The sequence below is a fragment of the Prionailurus viverrinus genome, chromosome A3 (genome assembly GCF_022837055.1).
Source record: "Prionailurus viverrinus isolate Anna chromosome A3, UM_Priviv_1.0, whole genome shotgun sequence".
Taxonomy (NCBI): Eukaryota; Metazoa; Chordata; class Mammalia; order Carnivora; family Felidae; genus Prionailurus; species Prionailurus viverrinus.
In genome coordinates, this window is record NC_062563.1 from 67651552 (window position 1) to 67666078 (window position 14527).

General features: G+C 39.6%; 1 pseudogene; it reads left to right on the plus strand.

Annotated features, from left to right (window-relative positions):
* The first annotated feature begins 10065 nt into the window (after nucleotides 1-10065).
* LOC125162928 (60S ribosomal protein L39-like) lies at nucleotides 10066-10242 on the plus strand (annotated as a pseudogene).
* Nucleotides 10243-14527: the final 4285 nt, after the last annotated feature.

A 14527-nucleotide genomic window follows, 5' to 3' on the forward strand; every position in this document is an offset into this window, starting at 1 on the left:
GAGGGAGACACAGAATCTGAAGCAGGCTCCAGGCTCTGAGCTATCAGCACAGATCCTGACATGGGGCTCGAACTCACAAACCATGAGATCGTGACCTGAGCTGAAGTCTGATGCTTAACTGACTGAGCCACCCAGGCGCCCCAAATCTATATTATTTTTAAAGCTAACTCTAGGATTCTGATGCACACCTGGGTTTGGGAACCACTGCTTCATATCACTATCAAATGCAATTCCACTTGCTCCAAATTCTTGAAGAAGTTTTCTTTGTCTACAGAATAAACTAACATATTAGCTTGGCATGTAGTATTCCAGCCCGTCTATTCCAACTTTCTCTTGTTAAAATTCTAGTCCACCTTTAACTATATAACCTTGAGAAAATCACTTAAATTGGAAGGTACAAAATCAAAGGACACAGTCTTTATTAGTTGTCCATGCTACGTAAACTCTTTGGCAACTAGTTTTGTAAAAAATTTGAAGTAATACTGTATTTATGTTCTTTGCCAAATACCATTGTGGTGATGAGTTTCATCCCCATTCTCTGCTCTTTTCCTCTCCTATTTCCATTCCTTTCTGCTTCGTGGTTCTCTTCCTGATTTTTTTCTCATTTAAATAGTCATACACTTGCTAAAGCAAACTAGTTCATTCTTACATTGTTAATCATAGAGTAATACATGTTTGTTGTAAAACATTTTAATTACATGGAGGAAAAATACAATAAAAAGTAAAAGTGCCCTCTCCCTTCCACTCTAAGCCCACTCTTGAGAGGTCATCTCTATTAACAGTTTGGTGATACAAAGCTCTCCAACTTTTCTCATATTCCCACTTTCCATAGGGATTTTGCACCCGCTGTCTGTATTTTTACACTCCCAAACAGCTCTGTCTCTGTATTGGCTCAGATAAGGTTTTCTCCCTGACTTCAGCACCCATCCATGTCTTGCAAGCCACCTGAGGACACCGAAGACAATTGCTCGCTTCCCACTACCTTCTTTCTGACTGCAAGAAAGAGACTGACTATAATGCACTATTGTTTTCCTGACTTCCTCTCGAAAAGTTTCTTCTCAAAAACTCTTCTTTCTACTATCACTTATTTTGGGGCCTCCTGTTGTGTGTAGGACCGTGCCTTTCTGCAGTGCATTTTACCAACTGGGAGAGGTGACTGACTACATGAGATGATTTTCCAAGTCCTAGAAGGATTTCCCATCACTCTTCCTCCTAAATATATTTTCCACTACAAGATGAAGTTTGGAATCCCTCGAATTTTTTTAGTAGCAGCTTTTATTGAGATATAATTTATACGCCATGTATTTAAAGTGTACAGTTTGATGGTTTTTAGTATATTTACAAACTTGTGCAACCATGACTATAATAAATTTTAGAACACTTTCATCACCCCAAAAAGAAACCCACACCCATTAGAAGCTACTCCATATTCCCCCCTACCTTCCCAGTCCTAGGTAACCACTGACTAACTATCTCTCTTTATGGATTTGCCTATTCTGGATATTTCACATAAATGTGAAATCATACAGTATGTGTGGGGGTTTTTGTTACCGGCTTCTTTCAGTTAGCAATGTTTTCAAGTTTCATTCATATTGTAGCATGTACATATATTAGTACTTTATTCTCTTTTATTGCTGGATGATATTCCATTGTATAGCTAGATCACATTTTGTTTATCCATTCATCAGCTGATGGGTTTTGTCCACTTTTCACCTATTATGAATAATGCTGCTGTGAATACTCACGCACAAGTTTTTACATGGACATGTTTTCATTTCTTTTGGTATACATGCCAAGGAGTGGGATTGCTGGGTCATATGATAAATTCTATGCTTAACATCTTGAGGAACTGCCAAACTGTTTTCTAACATGGTTACCCCATTTGACAGCCCCACTGGTGTACAGTGTATGAGGGTTCAGATTCTCCACATCTTTACCAATACTTGTTATCTTCCATTTTTTTTAATAGCCATCCCGGTGGGTGTGGAGTAATATCTCATTGTGGTTCTGATTTGCATTTCCCTAATGACTAAGGATGCTGAGCATCTCTTCATATGCTTATTGGCGACTTTAATATATTTCTCAGAGAAATGTCTATTCATCTTCCTTGCCCATTTTAATAGTTTTTTTTTTAAGTTTATTTGTTTATTTTGAAAGAGAGGGGTGGGGAGGGGCAGTGAGAGAATCCCAAGCAGGCTCTGTGCTGTCAGTATGGATGGAGCCTGACATAGAACCTGATACCATAAACCGTGAAATCAGGACCTGAGCCGGAACCAAGAGTTGGACACTCAACTGACTGTGTGACCAGGCCCCCAGGGTTACTTGTTTTTTATTATCGAGTTATAGAAGTTCTTTATATACTCTAGATTCAAGTCATTTATCAGTATATGATTTGCAAAATTTTCTTCCATTCTGTCAGTTGTCTTTTTACTTCCTCAAGGGTGACCTCTGAGGTGCACAATTTTTCAGTTTTGATATCCAATTTATCTATTTTTTCCTCTTGTTCCTTATGCTTTTGGTGTCATAATCAAGAAACCATTGACAAATCCAAGGTCAAGAAGATTTACACCTATTCTTCTAAGAGTTGTATGATTTAGCTCTTACATTTAGGTCTTTGATTCATTTGGGATTAATTTTTGTATATGGGATGAGATAAGGGTCCAGCATCATTCCTTTGCATGTGTCAATCCAGCTGTCTCAGTACCATTTGTTGAAGATACTTTTTTCCCCCATTGAATTGTCTTGGTACCCCTCTACCAATTTAAAAAGACAGAATACAATAAAGTTCTGGGGTTTTTTTGTTTATTTGGTTTTTTTTTTTTTTTTTTTTTTTTGAGAAGAGAGAAAGAGAGAGAGCGTGTGAGTGCACAAGCTGGGGAGGGGCAGAGAGAGAGGGAGAGAGAGAATCCCAAACAGGATCCACACGGTCAGTGCAGAGCCCATCACAGGGTTCGATCCAACTAACTATAAGATCATTACCTAAGCTAAGATCAAGAGTTGGATGCTTAATTGACTGAACCACCCAGGCACCCTTAAAATTCTGTTTTCAGAGTTGGAAGCCACCTTATAAATGTGCACTGGTCAGGTTTTTAAGTTGCAGACAGGAAAATGCATTTTAACTATCTTAGTTGGGAAGACATTTATTAAATCATTATTGGAAGGAAAAGAAGCAGAGGCTCTAGATCAGAGGTTCTCAAACTTGGCTACACATTGGAATCATCTGGGAGTTAATGGTCGTATTATACCCCATTCCATAAATCAGGCTGTCTGGAGGTAGAATCCAGGCATCAGTATTTTTTTTTATTTTATTTTTTTAACGTTTATTTACTTTTGAGACAGAGAGAGACAGAGCATGAACGGGGGAGGGTCAGAGAGAGAGGGAGACACAGAATCCGAAACAGGCCCCAGGCTCTGAGCTGTCAGCACAGAGCCCGATGTGGGGCTCAAACTCACAGACCGCGAGATCATGACCTGAGCCGATGTCGGACGCTTAGCCGACTGAGCCACCCAGGCGCCCCCAGTCATCAGTATTTTTAAAAAAAATTTCTAATTTTATTTTTTTAGATTTACATCCAAATTAGTTAGCATATAGTGCAACAATGATTTCAGGAGTAGATTCCTTAATGCCCCTTACCCATTTAGCCCATCCCCCCTCCCACAACCTCTCCAGTAACTCTCTGTTTGTTCTCCATATTTAAGAGTCTGTTATGTTTTGTCCCCCTCTCTGCTTTTATATTATATTTGCTTCCCTTCCCTTACATTCATCTGTTTTGTCTCTTAAAGTCCTCACATGAGTGAAGTCATATGATATTTGTCTTTCTCTGTCTAATTTTGCTTAGCATAATACCCTCTAGTTCCATCCACGTAGTTGCAAATGGCAAGATTTCATTCTTTTTGATTGCTGAGTAATACTCCATTGTGTATATATACCACATCTTCTTTATCCATTTATCCATCGATGGACATTTGGGCTCCTTCCATACTTTGGCTATTGTCGATAGTGCAGCTATAAACATTGGGGTGCATATGTCCCTTCAAAACAGCACACCTGTATCCCTTGGATAAATACCTAGTAGTGCAATTGCTGGGTTGTAGGGTAGTTCTATTTTTAATATGTTGAGGAACCTCCATAGTGTTTTCCAGAGTGGCTGCACCAGCTTGCATTCCCACCAGCAATGCAAAAAAGATCCTCTTTCTCCACATCCTTGCCAATATCTGTTGTTGCCTGAGTTGTTAATGTTAGCCATTCTGACAGGTGGAGTCTAGACTAGTTAGGAATATGGACTTTCCTGATTCTCTATGATAATGCTTGTCCATCCTTGGGAGAGCTGTATAGTTCAAAAAGTCATTTTCAATATTGGAAGACATTAAAAAAATTTTTTTAACGTTTATTTATTTTTGAGAGGGGTGGGGAGGGCCAGAGAGAGAGAGGAAGACACAAAATCCAAAGCAGGCTCCAGGTTCCGAGCTGTCAGCACAGAGCCCAACACAGAGCTCAAACCCATGAACCGCGAGATCATGACCTGAGCTGAAGTGAAACGCTCAACCAACTGTGCCACTCAGGTGCCCCTGGAAGACATTTTTAACATCTGAAGGCAAATAAAAACAATCTGTTATTATTTTCATACTGAAAACAACTGTAAGTAAAGCTAGTAAAATTTCCCAGGCTAGTGGGGGTATGCAGAAAGTAATGATTTCTAGGTTGAGTATGTGTAGAGGCTGTCAGGATCCCTGCAGAGTATGTGTAGGAGATTTTTACATTTATCTAAATACGGTATGTGTTCAAAAATCAACGTGTTGTTCCTTTTTGGGCATGAGAAGGTGTGAATTCAAAGCAAAGCAAGAGGGGAGCCCTCTGATGGCCACATACTCCAACAGCTGCCCCTTGTGCCTAGCAAGTGAAATTCTTCCAAAAGATTATATACAGTTTTAAAGTATTTTCTAGAGTCTTCAATGTACAACTTTTAAACATTACTGGAGCCACCTCGCTATAACCCAGGTAACCATGGCTGCTTATTTAATGTGCTGTATATTCACCATGTCCTGGGTCAAGTCTACATCAAATCACACCTTCCCGGAAAGCACATCACTTTTTATCAACAGCTTGATTCATGACCTGCAAAAATCTATAGCCCTCCGTGACCCTTCTAAAAAGCCTGCTTTGACACTGTGTCCTCTTTAGAGGGAATAAAGCATCCTCATTTCTTCTATCAGTGCATTGGCTAGAAGCACTACCTGGACAAGTAGTTTATTTGAGAGAGACTTGCATTCAGGGGGAGAGGCCCCATAGATGGAGAGCTGATCTCACGATGCAACAGAGAGCAATATGTAACAGCCTGTTCTCTGCAAATTGTGTTCTTTGCACACAATCACGGAGGCAGACAGCTTAGGCTGGCAGACAGCATGCTCTGAGCCTTACTGGTTCTCATAACCTCTCTCCATATGTTTTCATAACCTCATGACTGTTATGTCATGGGGGTTGGGGCTGGTAGGGAGGGAAAATTGGCCAGGAGAATAAATCAGGTATTTAATTTGCTGGGAAAAAAACCCCTAGCAATCTGATAGGTCCTTGCCAACACCTATTAAAATGAATCTTTTTTTAAAATTTTTTTTAATGTTTATTTATTTTTGACAGAGAGAGAGAGAGAGAGACAGAGCATGAGTGGGGGAGGGGCAGAGAGAGAGGGAGACACAGAATCCGAAGCAAGCTCCAGCTCTGAGCCATCAGCACAGAGCCTGATGCGGGGCTTGAGCCCACAGACTGGGAGATCATGACCTGAGCTGAAGTCGGATGCTCAACCGACTGAGCCACCTAGGTGCCCCAAAATGAATCTTTTAAGAAAGAAAAAGGAAGGTATCTATGGTGTGGTGTTTCCTCTGTGTTTGTAAGTGAGGCAGCTAGCAGGAAATCATAATTGAAAGGAATTCAAATAAAACAGAATCTCCTCTATCACTCATGGCTGCTTAGCAAAGCTCACTTTATACCCCCCAAATGAAGTGTTAATTGCAGAATTGGGGTGCAGGAAAGCTTTATACAGCTAAAACAGGAGCGGTGATGAATTAACTTTTAGCTGCCTGTGATTTTAATTTGAATGAGAACCTCCTGAAGATGGGAGCCTGGCACCAAAGTGGTATGCTGGTTTACCACAGCAGTAGGACAAAGAAAGGGAGAAGCTGGTGCAGCCTGCAGACTGTTGCTCTGAGAGCTAGGAGGTTCAGGTGATTTGTGACAGATCCTGTTCCTTCAGAAATGGAGGAAGGAAGCAACTACCTCTGGATAAACTCACAATGGTGTTCTAGCACCTCTCAGGGTATGGAAATGCAAACGTAGCATTATAAGAGACCCTGTGAAATGTCAAGAAGGATTGATCGGCAAAGACTGAAATGAATGCTAACGCTCACATTGGGACGTTGGGACGGATGTAGTGACACAGGCATCTTCATATAGTGCTAAAGGAGTGTCAGTTGCTAGTCTTTTGGGAGGGCACTTAAGCAGCTTTATGAAAACTTTAAATGTCCATTCCTTTAGACCCAGAAGTTCCACTTCTAGGATTTTCTTGAACAATTAAATAAAGATGTGTATATAAGGATGCTTTCCCCCAGAATTTTTATGGTAGGAAACTACCTAAGTAGAGAACATTTAAGTAAATTATAGTGCATTCATATAAAGGCATACAGGCATATAAAGGCATATCATTACAAATGATACCCGAAAAGGCATACAGAAACCTGTTAGAAGAGGTCTCCTATGGATGGCAAAATTTTAGGATTTTTTTTAATAAAAGGAAAGGAAATTCAGGAAGAACTCCTTACCCTTTATTAATTGCAAAAATAAAGCTGCTTTCCTTCAATATTAGGGCCCCACCTATAAGGCACCTATGACCAGGGATACAGAAATATATTTCTTGCACATTTTCCATTCAAAAGAGAAACACGGAGTAACTCTCAACCCTTGAAATCAAGAGGCAATTAGAGAGGTCTGCTTAGGAAAACTTTCTAGATATTTTGTGTTTAACAGAGATGCAGAGTTCTTTGCTAGATGTAGATGTACTACGGTTATTCAAAGAATAAATGTTCATATAGTAAATGAATGCATGAATGAAGTGAATGCTTTGTAGAGATAGACTGAACAAGAGAAATCATCCAAACTCTCATTCCATAAATGAGGTGCTCAGAGTCAGCAACTAGAGACTTACATGCTTAGAGTCAGGTGCATACAACTAGTAATTGGTAGAGCTAGGACTAGAACCCAGGGATCCTGATCAGGGCAGTCTACACTGCAAAGGTCCATCGTGACTTCACAAAATCAAGAGCGATCTGTGATTTCTTAGGTTCCTTCCATCTCCAGGAAGAAACGGTCCCCTAGTTGTGTAAGGGCTACTTAGATACGATCACTATTAGCAGGGCACAGTTTGAGGCTGTGATTTAACTTGGAGCTGCTAATAACCACAATATTTTATGCATGGTTGGTGCCCAGTAAATATTCGGCCACTGATAATGGGCATGAAGATGCACTTTCCCCTGCCCTGGGAGGGATACCTGAGGGTCCCCACCCCATGTTTATAGCTGAGGAAGCACAGTTTTCTCTCTCCTTCTGAGGGACCTGACCCTGTGAAGTTATGGAGCATATGGTTTTAGGCTCCTTTGGTGTTCTCTTCTAGTATTCCTCTTCTCCATCTCCCTATCTCCCTCTCTTCTCACATTTGCTAAAAACCTCTCAGGCACCTATCCCATGTCCATCTTGAAGGGCCATAAATGGCATTAAATAAATCTATGGTTTCTTAACCAAATTGGATAGTGTTTCATTTTGGATAATTTCAAATATACACAAAAGTAGCAATAATGCCCATGTCTCCATTACTTAGCCTTAACAATTATCAAAATTTTACTAATCTTATTTCAGCTATTCTCCCTCTCAACGGTTTTGTTTTTTGTTTTTTGGGGTTTTTTTTTGGAGTATTTTAAAGCACATCCCAGATATATTATTTCATTCACAAATACTTTAGAATGAATCTCTGAGGAATGAATTTTTAAAAACACAATCACTATGGCATTAGTTTACAAAAAATTACCAATAATCCCTTAATATCATCTGTCATTTAATTCATGCTCAAGTTTCCCCAACTGCGCATATATATATATATATATATATATATACTTTATATAGTTTATTTACTTGAGAAAGAGAGAGAGAGCGGAGGAGGGACAGAGAGAGAGAGAGAGAGAGCAAGAGAATCCCAAGCAGGCTCCATGCTCAGCGCAGAGCTTGACATGGGGCTCAATCTCACAAACCATGAGATCATGACCTGAGCCGAAATCAAGAGTTGGCAGCTTAACTGACTGAGCCACCCAGGTGCCCCCCAAAATATATTTCTATGATTGCTTTGATTGACTCAGAATCAAAACAAGGACTACACGTTTGATTTGGTTGGTATATGTCTGTTCTTTAAAAAAAAATCTCTATCTATCATCTATCTATCCTTGTTGATGTAAAATTGACATAGCACAAAATTAATTATTTTAAATAGAACAACTTAGTGTCATTTAGTGCAGTCATAGTGTTGTGCAGCCACCTCCTCTGTCTAGTTTCAAAACATTTTCATCACTCTGAAAGGAAACCCACTCTGAAAGAGCCCCATTAGGCAGTAGCTCTCTTTTCCTGCCTTCCACTAGCACCTGGCAACCATCAATCTGTATCCTGTCTATAGAGACTTACCTGTTCTGGTTACTTCATACAATGGAATCATACAATATGTGACCATACCATAATATTTTTAAGGTCCATGCACATTGTAGCATGTATCAGTACTTCATTCCTTTTTATGGAATAAATAATTCCATTGTATGTATTTACCACAATTTGTTTATCCATTCATTTGTTGATGGGTATTTGGACTGTTTTTGGTCATTGTGAATAGGGCTGCTATGGCCATAGTTGTGTATATATTTGTCTGAGTACCAATTTTCAGTTCTTCTGAGTATATACCCAGAAGTGGAATTGCTGGGTCATATGATAAATTTATGCTTAACTTTTTGAGGAACTGCCAAGCTGATTTCCACAGGAGCTGCACCATTTTACATTCCTACCAGCAATGTACAAGGGTTTCAATTTTTCCACATCTTGCCAGCACTTATTATTTTTAACATTTTTTTCAGTTAAAAATGTTTATTTATTTATTTTGAGAGAGAGAGAGCACATGCACATGCAACTAAGGCAGAGAGAGAGGGAGAGAGAGAATCCCAAGCAGGCTCCACACTGTCATGTAAAACCCAATGCAGGGCTTGATCTCATGAACCCTTGAGATCATGACCTGAGTCAAAATGGAAAATCAGATGCTTAACTGACTGGGCCACCCAGATGCCCCTCTACATTTTTTATTATAGACATCCCAGTGGGTGTGAAGTGGTATCTTGTGGTGGTTTTGATTTGCATTCCCCTAATGACTAATGATATTGAACATCTTGGCCATTTGCATATCTTCTTTTGGAGAAATATTTATTCAAGTCCTTTGTCCCTTTTTAAAATGGGTTGTCTTTTTGGCATTGTTGTCTTTTAAAATCTAATAATTACCCTCCCCCGTCTCCCCCTTTTCACACTCTTCATTTGCTGAACAAACCAATTCATTTGTCCTGCAGAATTTCCTTTATTCAGTATTTGGCTGTTTCCACATGGTGTAATTTAACTTGTTTCTCTATTCTCTTATTTCCTGTAAACAGATACTTTAGAACTAAAGATTTGCTTAAATTCCTTCCTTCCTTTCTTTCTTTCTTTCTTTCTTTCTTTCTTTCTATCTTTCTTTCTTCTTTCTTTCTTTTCTTCCTTCCTTTTGGTGGAGATACTTCATAGGTGGTAGTATATGCTTCCTGATGCATCACATTAAGAAGCTCATAATGCCTATTTCGTCCAGTTTTTAATGACCCAAAATATATATTGAAGAACTCTAAGGTTCTTCAAGATTACTTAAGGGGCCCTGCAAATGTTTAATTCAAATTTCATTAAAAAATATACAATTGATGCTCTTTCCTCTTCGCCATTGTGGTGTGTGCTGCTGACTGTTTCTCACCATGTCTTCTCACAAGACTTTCAGGATCAAGTGATTCCCGGCAAAGAAACAAAAGCAGAATCGTCCCATTCCCCAGTGGATTCAGATGAAAACTGGTAATAAAATCAGATACAACTCCAAGAGGCAGCATTGGAGAAGAACAAAGCTGGGTCTGTACATGAGATGGGATCGAACATGAGATGGCACATGTTTATGCTGCCTGAAAGTCATGTGTTTCTATTCCATCACCTTCCTATTGCCTGACCAGTAGATCTGTTTTATCAGGAAATTGACTTTTCTCTGTTATGATGCTTCTGCACCTATAGGTTGGTTCAGTAATAAACATGTGAGACCTTTTGACTGAAAAAAAAAATATATATATATATATAATTGACTACTGCTTTTCTGATTTCCTCTGATTAAAGAGGAAGTCAAGTAAGTGAGCCCCAGCCCTCCACCTGCTTCAGCAAGAGTTACTCTGCCTTTTATATTTTGGGGCCCTAGATAAGATTTCATTAGAAAAAGTATTACACTAATTAAAATAAAATAAAATAAAATAAACCCCTTCTAAATTTTAGGTGATCGTGTGACCCTTTCCAGAGGTATTTATATCAGAACCGGGGACTCTGAAAGTCAGAAAGACCTTATGACTCAATGAAAAAAGTTCTTAATGCATGCAGTGGGCACATGTGGTGGGAGACAGCATGGAGTCTTCCTGGTACCCCTTGAATCATACCACTCAGGAACTGTTATGATCCCCTCCAAATCTATGGCTGCCTCCCATTCATATAATATGTCCTTGTCTCATTTAGGCAAAAGTGGACTTTGAATAACAGCAACTCATACTTTAAAGCAGAGCTAAAGGTTTATCAGAGGACTTAAGTCCAAAATGGAAGGTATATGAGGTAGGAATCGCTGTGAACCTGCCAACTGTTTCCGGAGTAGTATGCAGACACCCTTCAGGTGTCTTTTGCTGGAAAAAATCTCTAATTCCGGTCACAAGAAAAGATCCTCTATCTTTCTGACACAGAATATACACACTCTCTGTTATACCTGAAATCAATACCTGATTGTCCACTAGACTCTTTTTCTGGTATTCCATTAAAATTGAGCTTCTCTCTATAACTGAATGTTGAACACATCAAAGTGATGGATGGTGCATCAGCCCCTTATCCCCAGGATTTTGGAGGCAAAGTCTTCAGTCTTATTGTGGCTAAAATAAGATTTATGAACCTTTGCTTCAATTCTAGTTTAATCCCCAAGTGTCCGCTTTTTAATTGTCAAAGAGTTGTAAGGTCTGCCCTTCATGGAACTAGGAACAGTAGGACAATACACAGCTGGATCTCATTGCAGGTGGATGAAGGGAGCACTGAACCCTCATGTTTCCTCTGAGATGAGAAGACTCAAGTTCTTATTATTCTGCTCCTCTGATCTGCAGTATTGTTTCTGAAATAGAATATTTTGCCAGTAGAATGAAGGCTTTAGCTACAGTCTGTTGTATTATCATTACCGTGAATATCATCCTCTTCCTCCTCATCATGCCTATATTCCAATATACTGTTGGAAGAGAGGGACAGTTACTGCCTTTCTTGACCTTCTGAAGCTCAGAAAAAAAGGGCTTACAGAAGCAAAAGAAGAAAAAGCAGCCAACCTAAGGCTCAGATCAGTTGTTGGCCCCACAAACTCCAAATTTACTGCAGAAACTCAATCACCTTTCTGATTGTCCAGTTAGAATTCTCATGAATTTCCTATGGGGAAATTTTGGTTAAATGTACCAGTTTTTATCCAAACTGATAGAGATATATACAATAAAAGTGAATTTGTAGAGGCACCTGGGTGAGTCAGTCAGTTAAGCATTTAACTCGTGATTTTGGCTCAGGTCATGATCTTGTAGTTTGTGAGATTGGAGCCTGCTTGGGATTCTCTCTCTCCCTCTGCCCACCCCCCCCCCCCCAACTCACATTCACTCATGTGGTTTCTCTCTCCTTCCCTCTCTGTCAAAATAAATAAATAAACATTTTTTAAAGTGAATTTTTAGACACATGTCAAGGTTTATTAGTTCCCAAGCCCTTTCCCGAAGTCTGTCCCTAATTTATAGGTTTCAGAGTGATAATTACAAGCCAAAGGCTGAGATACGGTTAGAAGGAGGCTTGGCTTCAGGCATGAACAGAAAATGAAGCCACATAACAGGACTTCTAGGGGGTCTCCTCTCTGTTCATGAGGCTGTATTCCTTGTGATATAGAAATCATACTTTGTACAAGTTTAGATATAAGACGTTCATCAGATGAACAACTGGAGAGAAAATAACTGCTCATTAGTGGGAAGACAGGGAAGTATAACTGGATTTTGAAACGTTAAAGAGGATGCTGCATAAAATTGATTGATGTGGGAAGATGTTCAGGATAAATTAGTTGAAAAACAAGGTGGGGGAAATTTTACATATTTATAATTTTCTTTTTAGTTTTGGATATTTTTAGTCTTGAACGAACTATGCATGCTTTATTTGGAAAGAGAAAGGAGGTTCTATTCTAAGCCTTTTAGTATATTTGCATGGGTTGGCTTATCAGGCTAGCTCACTATGGAAGGCACAGACATCTTGAACCAATGGAAATGAGTCAGGGAGTGACAACATTTCAACTTGGAAAGAAGAGGGAAAGGACAAGCCTTGATCACATTGGAGCAGCAACAGGACTGCCTGAGACAATGGGGGAGGTGGAAGATGGGCAAATTAATGGAGTAAATTAAGGCAAGGCTTGATTTGATGTTTTGAGCCCTTCATAGTTTGGTTTAAGTACCTTCAACGTGAGGGTGAGTGGAGTAATGGCAAGGCCTGGGCCACAGCTGACATAAAGTGGAGTGATCTTGTCTCTACATACTTGGTTCTGGATAGAGAGGCCTGATGGTTCTCTCCGCATATCTTTAAGTCCAGCAGTGAGGTTTCAAACATCAGCTACACACACACACACACACACACACACACACACACGGTGAGTTAAATAGAGAGTGATGATGGGGAAACCATGCATGTGAATCTTCTTTTCAAGCGGCAGTTCACCGCTCTAAATGTACTGCCCCAGGTAGAAATGGAAGTTAGGATTCAGAGCTCAACATCAAAGATAGGGTGCTTTGTTTCAGCAGGTTAAAAAGCAACTCATGGTATCACTGCAAATATATCTCAAAAGTGTTGGCAACTTCAAAGGGATTCATTAAGAGAGCTCCCCCAATAAAGTCCCTGGAAGTTTACTAAACTGCACAAAGGTACTCTTATTAAAAGCTAAAAGCAGGCCTAGGAGGCATTTTAATAAAGACCTCCAGTTAGCTACCTGGAACAGGAGAGCTGTGTTGAAGGCCTGGAATAGAGAGCAATTTGTCGTGATGCGTCTCTTAGGGCAAAGTTCCTAATCTCTGCCCTCAGTTTTTTCTTCCTTAAAACCCAGACTTATGGGGGACATTGAGAGGATTAAACAATGTTTGTGAATGAACTCATTAATGTTAATTCCTTTATAGGTAAAACAAAGTGCTCAACATTACCATCTGGACCAATATCTGTGACGCCTGCTTTGGAAAGATTCTAGGTTCTTCCCAAGTGAACCATGCCTGAAAGACAAGCAACAGACGAGGAAGGTTAAACTCAACCCACTCCTTGAAGTTCAGAAAGAACAAAATGGTGGGATGTTGAAGGATCAGGAGGCTGTTGGAAGGTCAGAATTTGAATAAGAATGGAAAAAAGTATTCTCTCATCCCCCTAATGTTCAAATGATCTCACTTGGTCTTAGAAGTGAAACCTATAGGGTCTGGTAAAATTTAGAAGCTTTCTGAAAGGTTGTTCAAAAAGATAAGAAAACAGAGAAGAGCCATTGTTGGACAGACAAAGTGACATATGCACACTGCCATATTGAATCCTGGACAAAAAGATCTGCCATGATTACAATCGAGCTTTCAGTCCAGAGGCTAGTTCAGCCAAACATTTTGTTCATGCTTTTGAAAACTCAGTGGCAAGTACATAAAAATGTCTGCAACCCAGATGAGGTTGTTAAATTCTTTCTTAAGAACAAGACAGAAAGGAGAAGTGATTTACTAGAGTATGTTGCTGGGTTTGTTTTTTATTTTTATTTTTGCTCTTCTAATCCCCAAGCCCACAGCAGCCCGTCTAGTTGAATCTTGATTTGTTTTTGTCTCATATGAATGTGAACATCCATCCTCCCAGCAGAAATGGTAAATAGCTGTACACATCTATGTCACGAAGTGCTCATAAATAACAATCATTTATGGGGCTGGTGGGAGGGCAACCTTTGGGCTTAGAGAACTGCCTGCAGCAACATTGTTCTATGACGTTTCCTATAACTAAAGGAGCAAAAGCATTGATTCTTGTTGTTACTGTTTAAAATTATTATTTTAAAGTAATACATGCACACAGTAAAAAAAAGAAATTGAGGGGCGCCTGGGTGGCGCCGTCGGTTAAGCGTCCGACTTCAGCCAGGTC